Here is a 17,142-nt window from a genome sequence, read left to right as displayed (position 1 = left end):
CTTTTAACATCCCCTGCCTCCATCTCCCTTAAAACATTGATTCTCTTCACCCTCTTCCACCGTTATCCCCTCTCACCTTCTCAAACTCCTCATCCCCAATCAAGCTGATAACTCTCAATCTCTACTTACCTCCCTCGCTCTCAACGTTATTACTTGCTACAACACCCTTACCTCCCTAACCCCTAACATAACCCAGTCCCTTAATGTCCCCCAACCATACAAGGTATATGTCTCCCTTTCCTCCCCCCCACCCATGACTCTCCCACCCCACCGATTGGTTCCTCCGAACTGCCCAACTCCCCTGATTCCCCCACGCCTACTCAGGCTACTTCTTTAACCCTGAATTCCCTATGCTCGGATACATGCTCCCCTCTTGTAGATCTCCTCCTGAACAACCCCCCCTTTCCTCTACCACATACAACGACTCAGTGACGCCTCTTGCCTCCCCCACCTCTCCCACCTCCCCCCTTATATCCCCATTCGAATAACTTTCTCTCTTCTATTCCCCTCCCTCCCTCTCACTTCCACTCCTCCTCACCCTCTGTTGCACTTCATACTCTCCCCCCTCAATTAACCATCCCCACACCTTCCTTACAGCTCCCCCTTATCCCCCACTGATACCCCCTTCTCACACTCCCTCATTCGGCCTAACATCCCACAATGCACCAGACACGCCAACCCCTAATATTTCTCCACCTCGTTCAACTATATGTTCTCGTAAACTGGGTGCAACTCATAAGTCTACCTCCTATATAACCCCTACCCCAAACATTATCCGCCCCACCTCAATTCCCCCCTCATCCCTCCTCCAAGCTTTCCCCACATTCCCCCATGACCATTCCCCCCCTCGATAACCCTTACCTCTCCAACCTCCCAAAAACTACTGATACACTTTTCCCATCAATTCCTAATCAATTACTCCTTAAGGTCAAACTTCCCCTTTCATCCCTCTTTTAAGAATTCTCCTCTCTCAGAAACAATATCTCACTCCTTGTTAAATCCTTCACCTCGGATCTTATCCACACATCGACTGCCTCACAATACGCCCTACCTTCGCTCATCAACACTCATCTCAATCCACCCACTTACAGACCTCCTATTCGTTTCATCAATACCGGCACTCCCCCCCTCCTTGGTAATTACACTATCGGATCTAAACACAGTCAAACCCTCTTTAAGCTCCCCACCCTGCAAGATCAACAAGACCTCCCCTCCTCAAAAAGATTTTTGCTCTATAACCTCGGGAGCTAATTTATCTGAGAGCCCCCTGTCTCTCCTGCCTCTACCTCACCTACTATCCCCACTACCAGTCATTCCACTATTCCAGTTCTTTTAGGAACGAACAGACCGCCCATTTACGACCTCTCCCAGACCCCCACAACTACTTAGACCTATCCCCCCCTGTCCCCCCACCCCATTACCTGTCCCCTCTCCCCTATGCTGCATGTTGATAAACTTCAGATCCGCGTCCTGCCACGCAACTGAGATTGTGGAAACCATTCTTAACGAAAACATAGACATTGCATTCCTTACTGAAACATGGCTCAAAGCCCACTCCACCCCTATCCTCGACTTACCCATTCCACCAGGCTACTCTATCATTAAGAAAGATAGAATCGATCAAATTGGAGGAGGCCTGGCCCTAATCTTTAAAGATGAACTTGACATCGCACTTATTAAGCTACAAAACACCTCATCCTTTGAATACCTTTGCACCGACCTCACTCTTCCTGGCTTTCCCACAACTCGGCTACACACTATTTATCACCCCCCTGGAAATTGCCTCCCCTTTACTGAAGAGATGACTGATCTTATCATTCAAACATCTCTCTCCCATTCCAATCTTTTCCTTGGTGATTACAACATCCACTGGAACAGAACTGATGATCCTGCTGTCATCCTATTTAATGAAGCCCTAGACATCACTGACTTGACCCAACTATGCCATGCTCCGACTCACTCTAAAGGCGCTACCCTTGATGCGATTTTAACGAGCAAGGATCTGGCCTCTCTCTCCAATATACTCCCTGTAGACTGGTCTGATTACCACCTTATCCTCTTCACCCTGAATAGCCCTACTCCTCGCACCTCCACTGTGATCACTTTACCTTTGAAACCTACTCGCAGCCTTCACCTCATCCCACCTGGCGAACTGGAATCTACAATTAAAAATCACTTACTCCTCCCACCTCCTTCCCTTAACACCAATGACCTTACTGACCCTTACAATAATTCCATTCCTGAAGCCCTTGACCTTATTGCCCCAATCAAACTTAAAAAACAAAAAAAATCTCTCCCAAGTCCTGGTTTAATGCCGAACTTAACTGTGAAAGGCGGCCCCTCAGACAATCTGAACGTGCCTGGAGGAGTCATCCCACACCTGATAACCTGGCTCTCCTGAGAAATACTAGAGCCCAATATAAAAAATATATCTTCAATGAAAAGGCCTCCTTTCTACGGTCTCAACTTGACCAGGCTGGAAACCGCCCAGAGAACTCTTTAATATTGTCAAAAGACAAACTACCTCAGGCCCTCCTAAATTAGAAGCCTCTGTGGATAGATGCGAAGAAATCGCCAGCTTCTTTATAAATAAAATCAATAACATCGAACTATCCTTCTCTCCCCCCTCTCTCTCTCCAACCTCCCCTTAACGAATGCATCCTCCCTAACATTCTTGACTCACCCTCATCCTCCCCTCCACCACATATTGACCCCTCTCAACCAACCCCTGCCCTCCCCCATCCCGATTCATCTCGGACTGGACACCTTTTGAAAACAAGGCTTCATGGAGTGAATTTAGTCCAATTTCTGAAAGCACTATCATCAACATGATTTCTAAACTCAAACCATCTTCACACTCCAAAGACCCTCTTCCCTCCCATTTAGTTAAAGATCTCAAATTTATCATTGTCCCAATTTGGACCGATATCATCAACTCCTCACTTTCCACCAGCTGTGTTCCTGACTCCTTCAGCTAGGGCAAATCTCCCCGATTCTTAAAAACCCCTCCGCTGACCCTAATGACCGTAACAATCTGCGCCCTATCTCTAACCTACACTTCCTCTCTAAAGCGCTTGAAAAATGTGTCCTATCCCAACTAGATAACCATATCAGCTCCTTCAATCTCCTTGACATTTTCCAATCTGGCTTTAGAAAGGGATGCAGTACCGAAACTGCTGTGCTCAATATTACTGACGATATTCATTGCTCTCTAGACAAAGGTGAATCCTCTCTATTAATCCTCCTTGATCTCTCGGCTGCATTTGATACTGTCCATCATCCCACTCTTCTTAACACCCTCAAAGATCGCTTTGGTATTGAAGGCACTGTACTTAAATGGTTCTCCTCGTTCCTTCAAAATAGATCTCAACAAATTAAGCTTGATCACTGCCTCTCCAAACCTCAACCTATCTCACTCGGTGTCCCCCAAGGATCTATCCTTTCCCCAACCCTTTTCAATCTTTTTATGGAACCACTCATCCTCATTCTCAATCAAGCCAAAATCAGTTATCACCTCTATGCCGATGATACTCAACTTTACTACAAGATCAAATCCTACAATGACATCCTTCTCCTCAATGATACTCTGATGAAAGTCCAAACCTGGTTCCATCTCAACCATCTCAAACTTAATCCTAAAAAAACAGAAGTCATCCTGTGCACTCCCAAAAATAACCCCCTTCCCATTCAACTCTGGATCAATGACATCAAAGCACTGAATTGCACCCTCTCCACCTCTAACTCTGTCAAATCACTAGACATCAGCATCGACCAAAATATCAACCTCATTCCCCACATTAAAAATACAGCCAAAATTGTTCTTTTTACCCTTCACCACCTCCAAAAAATTAAACCTTTTATTCTAGCTGATGATTTCAAAATCGTGGTACAATCACTTGTCCTTTCCAAGATCGACTATGGCAACGCCATGCTGGCTGGTACACCTAAAGTCCACCTTGCACCTATCAAATCTGTTCTCAACCTAGCTGCAAGACTTATTTCTGATTGTAAAAAGTTTGACCATATCTCCCCTGTCCTCAAAAACCTAAACTGGCTTCCAGTTGAAGGACAATCCACATATAAGATTGTCTGTATAACGCACAAAGCTCTTCACCAAAACACCCCTTCTTACTTTTCTATCAAGGTACAAAAAGCAGGATGCTCCAGGTCCCTGAGGAGCACTAACTCCCTTACACTTATCCCTCCTAAACTTAAACGTAAAAAGACCCAATCTCGTGCATTCTCTGGTACGGCTCCGACGATTTGGAATTCGCTGCAACCCCTCTTACCCTCTCTTCAAAAAACGACTCAAAGTTCTTCTCCTCAACAAACACTGGGGTTCCTAATGTTTTTGACTCTGACCCCGCTCATTACCACTCTACTGTTACTCACATTTTACCCATCCCCTCTTCTTTTCCATTCTCTCACTCCCCTTCTCCACACCCCCTTCTCTCCCTAATTTCAACTCCCATGTATCCCGCTTTTTATCCTGTTGATTCTCTGCCCCCTCACACATTCAATACAATATTTTTCACCTGTCTGTGAATGTTTTTCACCTTTCTGTGAATCTTCCTGCACATTGTAAATTATTTATTATTTCTTAACATTTCTACCTGCCTTGTAAAGCGCTCTGATACTCTTGGGTCCAGCAGCGCTATATAAAACCTCATAAATAAAATAAATAAATAATAAAATGAGGGGCCCGGGAGCGGAACCGCCTCTGGTCCCACTCTATGAGGAGGGGTGAAAATGAGAGAAAGAAAGTAAGGCTGAGAGGTCCGGTAGACCGAGGTGATAGAGCTCCACTTCTTGATAGAAGCCTAACTCGTACTGAGATAAATATCTCCGCTGTGCGGAGGCAGTGCAACTATGTTGTAGAAAAAGCGCTGTGAATGCTAAGGCTGGTTCAAAGCTGTCCTCGAGCGTGGTTGCAAAGTCGTGGTAGTGGTGGAAAGCGCCGCGTACAAGCAAGAATAAGTAGTTATGGACCATTTATTGGTTAATACTGGACCTGGAGGAATGAGAATTTAATCTATCAACGGAGTTGTGGGGAGAGAGCTTGCCCGGCGTTCATCCTGAAGATATATGGCAAGTATCTCTTGACATCTTGTATACTACGTTACAGCCTGCATATCTGAGAAGGAACCATATTTTCTGTGTTCACAGGGTGTACTGGTCTCCCCATAAACTTGCAAAGTCTTCGAATGGTCCAACACCAAAATGCCCGAAGTGCCTTCTTACCGAAGCAGATGATATTCACATGTTCTTAAATTGTCCCATGTTACAACATTTCTGGGTGGAAATAATAAAAGGTATTGGAGATAGGTCTGAACATTAAGGTAAGCCAGCTTTTAGTGTTTTTTGACCTGTTACCAGAGTATAAGATGCTTTCCAGATGGGAAAATAAGTTATGCTTATATCTGATCCTGTCGGCGAGAAGAGAAATCTGTAAAAAGTGGATACAGGACATTCGCCCCCACCTTCCTAGATTAGGGTATTTCCATTACATACACAATGAAATTAGATAGAGTTAAATGGGAGAAAAACATATTAACGACAATAGGGATAACAGATCAAACTTTTGGTGTCCGTGTGAGGCTAGGTTAACCACTTGCGATCGGTGGACAACTTGGTCCAATGATTAAGCCTTTACACCTGTCATACTTTACCTCCCTGGTTCTGTAGGAGACCCAGGTTTCAGAACAATTTCATAGTGAGGTTTTGTGTAAACCATCTCCAATTAGCTACAGAGTGCTCCAGTTGGTGCTATTGAGAGTGAGGCCACAGGAGTGATTCCAGCAGCCAGCAGCTCTGTGCTATCTATTGGCGAATGAGGACAAAAGTATTAAAATAAAAAAAAATTAAAATGAATAAGTACGATGAGCAGCTGGCGGTATCGGGGAGGTCCCATCTGGTGGATAAGCACATGGAGGATAAATCTTACTTGGGTCTGTCGGCAGTTCCTGCAGTAAACCCATTGCAGCTCCCTGGGTCCCGGCTGCTGGTCTGTGAGAGGCGTGTGTCCGGCTAAGTAGTGAATGCCAGGAACTGTAGGGGCGGTATTGCATCATAGGTGCAACACTGGAGCAGGAATGCTAGCGTGCCGTAGAGGCGCAGGCGCCATCTTAGGAGTAGTGAATGTACTGCACATGCGCGGTAGTTAAAAGGTGAATGCGGCCACATAGCGGCGCTGAATGGAAAATATAGTGATAATTCTGTGATGAATGCTGTTCATATCTCCGTGCCGGGTGGGGGAAGCTAACAAATTACAATGATGATACTGTAAGGGGGTGTGTGCCTGGGGGACCAGGGTTAAAGAGCCAGAATATGGTTGAGGGGTCTGAGGAAAAGAAAGCAGAAGTGAGAAAGGGGTGCTCCTTGTAGGGAGGAGGAGATTAATAGGTGGCACTTAAAGGAAAGGAGAAGCAGAACACTTTTAAACATAGGTCTCACTGGATTGGTATCAGAATATGCAGGTGGCAGGGTTAGCTAACCTATTTTCTCAAGGAATTCCAAGGAATATTATCATTGAGTCCGGTAAAGTGGCTAGATAAGCGCAAATTCACCGTTGTTTCTTCTCTAGTAGGCGACTTTCAATGTCGGGGGTGTTGGGGTCCAATGTTTCAATTATAACCCACCGCATATCATTCGTGGTGTGGCCAACCTCTAAAAAGTGGTTGGTCATTCTCGTGGTATTTTTTTGCAGCGAATGGTGCTGCGGTGCTCGCAGATACGAGTCTTGACTTTCTGATTTGTCATGCCCATATATGTGAGGCCACAGGGGCAGATAATTCGATAGATGGCACGTGCGGTATTGCAGTTGGTATGTTTGCGAATCAACCAGGTTTTACCAGGTCCCAGTTCTAAGGTTTTTGTGGTTTCAGTTATGTGGCAAGCACTACTATGTTGGGCAGGCCCCATGCGTTCAAGATAGTGTTATTAGTCGGGTACGGCTGTCTGGGGCGAGTAGAAACCAGCGTGTCTTTTAGAGATCTGGACTTTCTGTAGGATAAAAGGGGTTTTTCCCACTTTAGTTTGCCAGTGAGCAGTATGTTCCAGTTCTTTTTGATAATATGGGACACTTTATTAGCTACGGAATGCTGTGTGACCACACAGGTGAGGGGGGTTGGATTTTCAGTGCATTCAATGGTTTCAAGCAGTCCATCACGATTCTGATTACGAGCACATTTCTGCGCCTTGGTGGTTATCTTTTTGGGGTAGCCTTGAAGTTGTCCCGTACTTGTGTTTTGAAGCCATTGATGTTGCTGCAATTTCTACTTAGACACAGAAATGGTCCAAAAGTCTGGTTTTCTCTTAGTGCTCTTGGGTGGAAACTAGAGAAGTGTAGTAGAGAGTTGTGTGTTGTCGGCTTACTTTCTTTCTCTCTTTTTCACCCCTCCTCATAGAGTTGGACCAGAGGCGGTTCCTCTTCCGGGCCCCCGATCCACTGCCTCACATTACAATTTAGTGTGACTATGTTCCTTTATTACTTGATTTTATTTAACATTTTCAAAAATGGGATTATGCTGTTCCTCTGGGATAGGTGCTGGTAGAGTCCCGAGTGAATTGGTCCCACTATTCCCTAGAAGGGTCATATATGGGAATGCATATGTTGGATTGTAATGCCCTCACACACCCTTTCAGGTGTCATGCTTCATCATTTGGACTGCTCCTCATTGAGTTGGCGGTGCAATACCCAATGGGCTGCCTAAAGTAGGGGCACTTTGTCAGAGATCTTCTGTCCAACAGCCATTTGGTGAAGTGCAGGTGTGGGGCCAGGACTGTGTAGATGTGGTGCAGTGATTAAAATAGGATTGGGAGTACCTAGAACGAAGACCTTTATTCTGGGGGTCTCCTACAAAAACTAAAACCAGTGTACAAGCAACTCGCCCGAGGATAATGCCTCGCATGGAGGTGTCCTTGTTAGAATGTGTGGGACAGCATGTTTCTCGCTGTACGTTCAGTCAACTTGCTATTCTTCAGGACCATGGTAAAAAACTATCTACATCTATGGTTAGTGGCACACAAAATTGCACACAAGAGTAATGTCTATTACTAAAAAGTACATTTTTACAACCTGGATCTACCCAATTATTACGGTCCCCAGGCTTCAACAGTGCCCGATGGATTCACGCACAATGCATTGCTCCTATGTGTGATGTAGGTTATCGCGTTATGCGTGTACTCCTTGGCCTACCAAATCCACCGGGTCCGGGAGATTTTATTTAAACAACAGTTCACAGCTACCTCAGCCTATCATCAACTTCATATGGCACCTGGTATTATGCACACTGTACCATACCACACTGGTTACCCCACTCATATAGGAGGTATGCCCCCTTGGCTAAGCAATATAACTCAAGCTTTTGGCTCACTATCCAGCATGCTAACCGTACCGCTTATATCACAGGCATGTCTTACAAGTTAATAAGCCGGCTAATTGCCAAATTCCAATGTAACTTCATAGCACCTGATTGTCAGGATTGCACTCCACAGGATCCGTATGCCGAACAATGCTCCACCTCCGGACCTTCCGAACACCCCGAATATATATATCACAGGGTGTTCAGACGATACAGTGAGGGAAAAACCCCAAAAGGGGAAAAAACCCAAAAGAATAAAGAGAAGAAGGAAGGGACAGCAGGGGATATGAAGCTGTAAGAAAAAACATACACTGGTTAATACAATTCTTAACCCTACTCTCAGTATAATCTCACTAGCCAGAAGACGCTTTGATTCACCTGTAGGATACCTTGTGCACCTTCTTCCCGCTGTCTCTTCTACCTTCCTTCCTTTCTGCACAAACTTATAAACCTTATTAATATAGGTGGGGAACTACCTCTTCCTATTTCACTAGTTCTCACAATAAACATACCCCATAGTCTGTATGCGGAAAGCTCTGAAGAGTGGTTCCAATGAAATGTACAAAACAAAAGTTCAGTCCAAGAAATGAAATGCACTATATACTTGCAACAAACCCTCGTGCATAGAGAAGAAATAATAAAGAGTTCCAAATCATGCCAGCTGAATCCTCCCTTACTAGAGAAGCGCAGAGTTAATCTCCAAATGGACTAGTAGTATTCCAAATCAAACCAAATACGGCATGGCGTAGTTCCTTCACTACTGCCATCCGCTTTGGCATTTATATTCCACAGAGTGATAGTACTTCCACGTCATGTATTCATGACGGTAGTGCGGAGGTCTTTTCCCCCCTGCACTCCGCCACTTGAAATGAATAAACAAACCCCAAGATACAGAGCAACCTCTGCTAGGCTCTAAACACAGAGCGCAATGCCCTTGGATGTTCGTTTCTAGGTGTCCTCACATCCGTGAGGCACAGAACTCGTAAACGAACTGCCTTGAGCAAAGTAAACACACGCGCTAGCCAGCGCTTTCTGAAATGCCGAAAACGATACCTTCGCTCCTGAAGGACAGAGAAGTTTCAGAAATCCTTCTGAAAGCAGGACAGAATACCGGAACTGTAGAGAACAGCCGTTCTCGCAGCACACTAGGAATCACGAGCCCCGATCACCCGGCTCCGCCTTGTGATATCCTGTAAAACCGCCGGGGACTATGGGAACGGTAGTTCAAACCCTATGAATCATGGGTATTGAAGTTTTGGCAGGCGCGCAACGACCTGAAACCTGACACTGATCACTCGGCTATACCCTCCTGGACTCACCTCAGTGCCCAACCTGAATAGACAGGCACTTGTTGCCCACACTAAAGATTGCTCTTTTTATTTTGTTTTTAAAATTGCCATATGTGTTTTGTCTTGTCAGTTCTTTTTCAGGTACTGATTCATTTCTTTTTCAGGTACTGATACATCGGCTTTCAGTGCTAACAAGGCACTCCTTTTTCCCAACACACCTTAGCGAGTATGCAGTGGCAATTCTATACATGTGGCGTAATTTTTCCACTCACTTTTTCACTCCTTTCACAAGGTCCTGACGAAAGCCCCACATACCTTTCCACGTGGGCTGAAACATGTAGACCTATTCCGACAACTACGAGACCATTTACGCTTTCAGTTGTCCACCATCATTTTTTAAAATACCCTGGGTCACCACATATAAAATTTACATTGTAAGGATTCCCAGAGGTCTTTTTAACACACACTTCACTTCATTACACCCCTGCACCACACCTTTTCCGCTGTAATCAGGCATTGTAGCACAACCGGGCGGCATTCGGCCACCCGGTTGGGACCCTAATGATGAAGCATGACACCAGCTAGGTTGGTGTGTGAGGGGTCTTTTAAAACAATCCAAGGATCCCTTGGCACTGCAGACAAACTACAGTGAGTCTAAACCTTCTTCCCTACTCAGGTTTTGGAAACGTCCACACTATTTACTGTTTAACATCTCCATGTACACATCTGATATGTACGTATCTCTCGGGGAGGATCTGAAAAGGCAAAACAAGTTCTTCCCTTATAACAGATTGCTTACATCCAGAGTCCAACAAGACAATTGTCAACTTTTGTTGATCTGTACATTTACAAGAAATACGGGGCCCATCTCCTGGGTACAGTAAATGGGGCTTGGGGCTTAATTGATCTCCATTGGTTTGTCTGATTTCTTATTTTTACAAAAACGGGCAATATGGTCCCATACGCGGTTTCAAAACATTGGGGACCAGATGGGAGCTGGAGGTCATGTTTATTTTGGTTAGCACTCCTACCATCATTGGTTGTTCTATTTTGTTTTCTTTCGGACGGAAGGTTAACAGCTCGGGATGTATTTCTGTGGGGTCTTGCCATCTCTTGGGAGGAAAACCGGGCCTGAACCCGTGAAAATGAAGCTGCTATTTCAATCACTTGCTCACTCCTGAGTCCTTAATGTTGGCGTAGCCACCGTTGAGTTTGGTGAGGAAGAGCTTCTATAAACTGTTCAAGACAAATCTTGTCTATTATTTTCTCCTTGGTATGGTAATGGGGTTTTAGACATTTGTCAACAGCCATTTTCAATTTGAAATACAACACCTTTAGGGTGTCGCCAGGCTTACCCCTCTCTTGCCTGAGTCTGAGTCTATATGCTTCTTCGTCTAGACCTGCCCTGTCTAGTAGTACTTTCTTCACTTCCTCATAGGTGGAAGTTCCTTGGGAATTGGCGGTTGTAGTGTAGTTCCTATATTCCCAATAGGCTCTGCACATTGGAATAATATATCCTATAGATTAGACATAGGACTGAGGTTGACTAGGTCTCTATTGAATATATAAGACTTAATTGTGAGTGCCAGCTAGCTCAGAGGTCACTAGAAACTTTCTCGAATAAACAAGAAGGGATTAGTTTCTGACAACCGCATAAACATCACAACTTTGTTTCCCTAAGATAAAACTGATCTTCAGAGTCGTGGAAACAATAGATAGATATTTTACTCAGTCAATCGTGCATGCTTCGTTTCACCAGAGGTGCAGAGAAATAGAGAGATGGGCGTTTTCAATAAAAGGTATTTATTGAGCAGTCTTCTTTCTCATGCAGAAGAAATGAACTGCAACAATCGTAATACTAGCTGCAAAGTATAATGTGTACAGGAAAAGAGTATTATAAAATAATACTGTAAAAGCATGGTATGGTTTCTAAGCCATAAAATACATAGAATACATACATGAATAAATAAAGACTAAAAGTACTCAACTGGTGCTTCTAAAATACGCCTACCCCGGTGTACCTAACCTAAGTCTAGTACGAGGGAAGAAGTAAGTGAGGTGTAGCATAAATGTAGTATTCTTTTGCCAAGAATCTATCCAAGATTTCTCTTAGGGTCTAATCAGCTCCGTACCTTGGTTTTGAATGAAGGAGGTCTGGTATTTCTCTGTCTCAGGACTCGATTTCCCAACAACCTGCAAGGGTAGCTTGGAAACACTGGAGCTGGATTTCTCGGCAAGAGAAAATACAGCCTTTCTCTCAGTGCGACTGCTGGAGGGTCGGCTTCCTTCGGCACTTGCTGCAGCGAGATGCGTCGGGCAAGTAGATAGCCATCAAAGAGTCTCAGTTCTTTGAAAACTCCATGAGTTCTTGGACAAATCAATATTCAAGCAAGGAGAAGTCCCTGACTGCTGAAGGCGAGTTTTCCAAGAAATCGTTGTGGATTTTCTAAACTAGTGGAAGTAGCCATGCTGGTTATGATTTCTATGCCTATATAAGGATAGGGTGATGTATACCTATATAAGGGCATGAATCAGGAAAATTACACTAGGGTCCTAAAATCCTATACAACACGGTTTGATATGCTGCCTGGGCGTCTCTGGACAACAACGGGGCTAGATAAAAAGGACATCCTTCCAGGGGCCAGGCAATGCCCTCACCTTATGTTCAAAGTTTGTCAAAAAGGTGTCAAGATAATCACCGGGTAATAGCTTCTGCAAAGTCATCATTGGGGCGTTGGGTGGGATTGTTTTATAGTTCATTATTCCCGATGTTGCCTGTACCTGTTCCTGAGCTAATTTGGCCAACTGTTCTACCTGGGTAGTTAATGTGTCACCTAGCAACTCTCGGTCAGCTTGAGCGGAAGTCATTTAGCGCTCCAAAGCCCACTCGATTTTCCATTGCCCCTGTACAAGATGTTCTATCAAGGTATCCATTTTCATCAATGGTAGGGATTATGCCACATTCTCCACCAACTGTGGCTAACTGATTGGCGCTTAAAGACAGCTCAGGATAGTTATGAAGAACGTTATTACTCGTTTATTTAGACATGCACAATTATCTCATTGCCACATGAATGAAGTTTTATTCAGGCTTTTCCAAGTGTCTTCTTCTCTTCCAGTTCTTTGGAGTTCTTTGGAGTTCCTCTCTGCCAGCACCCTCGACAGAAACAAAGAAGCTGGTAAGTGTCTGCCCTTGTTTTCTGGAAGTGATGGTTAATCGTGCTGTTATGGGGGAGGGTGCAAGTTAGCAAATAAAATGAAAAAATTAAACAAACAACATAAAATATTTACAAAGCCCCAAACAACTATTGGACTGTTTTTGCCCTTGTGTCCTTTATTTCTTTTTATGAAAGAGAATACTAATATTCTTTCACCGTTTTTTTCTTTGCTTTGGCTTGTATCCTGCTCTTCCTCCCATCCTTATTTCTTATTCCCTTTTAAGTTCCTTCCTTGGAGCGACCCTTTTCTCGTCTTTGGCCCCTCTCTCTCTCTTGCCCTTTCCTCCGTACTGCCTTCTTGGTTTAGCACTAATTTTAGTTTCTTTCAAAGAAACCGGCACGCACCTGACAGAGCCAAGCCCCTCCTGGGACGCGACAGGAGTCCGTTGTTAACCAGCGGCGAGGAGACTCCTTCCAGCATAGGCTTCTGCTCCTCCATGGACGAATCAGGCTCACAATGTGCGAGTCCTTCCCACACTCCTTCCCCTGGAATGTTTTCTGTTAAGCTTTCTCCTTCATCTCTGGTCTTCGGCTTCTTCTTTCTCTCCCTCACGGCACGATCTACCGTCTTCCTTTTGTTTTGGATCCGACGCCATGGCGTGACTCCTCCCTTCTGCCTGACTTCCATGCCAGGCAAGGAAAAATAGGCTGGATGATGTGTTGAAGGCACAAGGCTGGTGACAACCCCTCCACTCATCGCTATTCCACTGTACGGCACTCCACTCTACACCACTTCACACTGCACTATTCAACTGTATGCCACTCGACTGCACCCCACTTACACCTCTCAGCTCAATGCTATTTTACTCAGCACCACTCCACTGCTCCACTATACTATTCTACTCTATGCCACTCCAATCTACCCCACTTAACTCTATGCCACTTCACTCTATGCCCCTCCAGTCTACGCTATTCCACTGTACACCATTTCACTGTACATCTCTCTACTCAATGCCACTCCACTCTATGCCACTGCACTCTACGCCACTCTACTCTATGCCACTCCACTCTACGCTATTCTACTGTCTGCCACTCTACTGTATGCTACTCCACTCTACACCACTCCACTCTTCGCCATTCCATTCTATGTTACTATACTGTAGGCAACTCCACTTTACACCTCTCTACTATACGGCACTTAGACTTATGCCACTCTGCTCCATCTACCTCCATTCTACCTCATTCCACTCTATGCCATTTCATTCTATGCCATTCAACTCTATGACACTCAACTTTATGCCACTCTGCTGTACACTATTTCACTCCACGCCACTCTATGTAACTCCACTCTACTCTATTCTACTGTATGTCTCTCCACTTATGTCCACTCGACTGTACACCACTCCACTCTACTCTACACAACTCAACTTTCTGTCAATTCTCTATGCGCTATTCCATTTCATGCCACTCTCTTCTATGACACTCCATGCTACACCACTCCACCTTACGCCACTCCACTCCAGTATCAACAACTTTACTCTATGCTGTTTCGCTCTATGCTTCTCCACTCTATGCTATTCCACTCTATGTCACTCCACTCTACGCCACTCCACTCTATGCTATTGAACTGCAACCCAATCCTCTGCATATTACTCCACTCTATGCCACTCAACTTTATGCCACTCCAGTCTGCGCCAATCCACTGTATGACAATCCATTCTATGGTATTCCACTGTTTCTACTTCACTCAATGCGATTCCAGTATACACTGTTCCACTCTACAGCATTTCACTCTATGCCACCCAGTCCCATGCCACTCCCATTTATGCCACTGCACTCTATGCCACCCCACTGTACGCTATTCCACTGTGCGCCAATCCAGTGTACGCCGCTCCACTGTATGCCTCACCACTCTATGCCACTCCACTCGTCGCCACTCCACTCTACGCTATTATACTGTCACAGTTCAAAACAGATTGACCCACCTCTAGATCCTGACACAGCGGGAGCGATGCAAGTGCTAATTTCCTTCTCCCCTAGGAGCGGTGCCCCAAGTGAGCAATATAGATAACGCTCTCCTGAGAGAACCCCACCCAGGGAAGGGGAAAAAGTGGAGAAACAAAATATAAAGATGAGGCAGCCAGAAATCATCTGCAGCACTGGAGGACAGGTGAAGACCTCACATAGATCTGTATTCTGTGAGCCTGCAGAAAGATATAAAGAACACTATGCATACACCCCCCCTGTCCTGTCCCAGTAGATATTACACATATAGGAATATATAAGAGGAATCACTCACTGGTAGAAGCTGCCTCAAATAGCCTTGCAACAAAGGGCATCCAAAAAAGAGAAAAAATAAAGTAAAAGAAAAAGAAATACAGAGCCACCTTAGATTCACAGTTATAGAAGAGCAATTATCTCAGTAGCTGTATTACCAGTCATCAAAGAAGATAGCTACATAGCTCATACGATTCAGGCTCTTCTTGTGAAGATAAATATGTCCACGTGTTCCAGAGCGCAACTGGAAAACAATCAATCTTGCCTCCTAGACGATTCTCTGCAGTACAAAAATCCAAGCTGCTTCATAGCGTGTGGCTCCCGGCAAAATTACCGAGCAACGATAAACAAAAAATAAACTGAAGATCCGCTGTACCGTTCCTCCACGTAGCAGGACTAGAGTCTCCGTACAGATTGCCACAGTAATCTCTCTCTCAGTTCAGCGCGGATCTACTCAGCGCGGATCTACTCAGCGCGTCTCAGCGCGGCTTCAAAGTTCAAAGTTCAGGGACACCGCACACCCGAACGCGTCTCTCTCTCAGTTCACCGTCTTTCAACGCGGCGCGTCTCAGCGCGGCTCCAAGTTCAACAGTCCTTGAACAAAACCCACAATACGGGAATCCTTTGGCATTCGGATATCAAAAGTCTCTGAAGGCAAACACATCAGGTGACAAGCACCGCTCGCAATCCAAAGGAGGCAGATATAGGAAGCGGAAAGGGCAAAGGAATAGTAAACACAAAGAACAGACCCTCACACAGGCATTCTGGGATACTGAGTTCTGGGCTAAACGCACCTAAACTGTGACAGAACCCCCTCTCAACGACCGACGTCTCGGCGGTCCACCAGGCTTAGTAGGATGCGTGGTGTGAAATCGCCTCAAAAGCCCAGGACAATGCAGATTGGTACGGGGTTCTCAAGAGCGTTCCTCCGGGCCATACCCTTTCCAATCAATCAGGTATTGCAGGACACCCCTCACCCTTCTGGAATCTAGCACCGCCCGCACCTCGTATTCCACCTCCCCTTCAATTTCAATAGGCTGGGGTTTCACTGAGAAAATTACAAAAAACAATTTGACGGACAGAATGTAGATCAATGTCTTACATTCACCCCAGTACAAGGATCTGGGCCTAAATCCATCGTTTTTTGCACTCCACACCACCCTGGGTCAGATAATGGCTTTATGCAAATCAGCTCTGACCCTGTGCCCCATGGGAACAGTCCAGTCCGAACTACAACAGCCATATCTTTCCCAGACCGGAATCAAGCATCCGAGGACCGGACCGGTTTCGAGGTAACACCTCTCATCAGCCCGGCTAGCTTGACTCCAGTGGTGTGGAGGCTCTGGGACCCACGTCTGAGCTACCCCAGTACACTCAGGGAGAAAATTACAAAAAACAATTTGATGGACAGAATGTAGATCAATGTCTTACATTCACCCCAGTACAAGGATCTGGGCCTAAATCCATCGTTTTTTGCACTCCACACCACCCTGGGTCAGATAATGGCATTATGCAAATCAGCTCTGACCCTGTGCCCCATGGGAACAGTCCAGTCCGAAGTACAACAGCCATATCTTTCCCAGACCGGAATCAAGCATCCGAGGACCGGGCCGGTTTCGAGGTAACACCTCTCATCAGCCCGGCTAGCTTGACTCCAGTGGTGTGGAGGCTCTGGGACCCACGTCTGAGCTACCCCAGTACACTCAGGGAGAAAATTACAAAAAACAATTTGATGGACAGAATGTAGATCAATGTCTTACATTCACCCCAGTACAAGGATCTGGGCCTAAATCCATCGTTTTTTGCACTCCACACCACCCTGGGTCAGATAATGGCTTTATGCAAATCAGCTCTGACCCTGTGCCCCATGGGAACAGTCCAGTCCGAACTACAACAGCCATATCTTTCCCAGACCGGAATCAAGCATCTGAGGACCGGACCGGTTTCGAGGTAACACCTCTCATCAGCCCGGCTAGCTTGACTCCAGTGGTGTGGAGGCTCTGGGACCCACGTCTGAGCTACCCCAGTACACTCAGGGAGAAAATTACAAAAAAC

Source organism: Lissotriton vulgaris, chromosome 11 (genome assembly GCF_964263255.1).
Source record: "Lissotriton vulgaris chromosome 11, aLisVul1.2, whole genome shotgun sequence".
Lineage (NCBI taxonomy): Eukaryota > Metazoa > Chordata > Amphibia > Caudata > Salamandridae > Lissotriton > Lissotriton vulgaris.
This window is presented reverse-complemented; position numbering follows the sequence as displayed.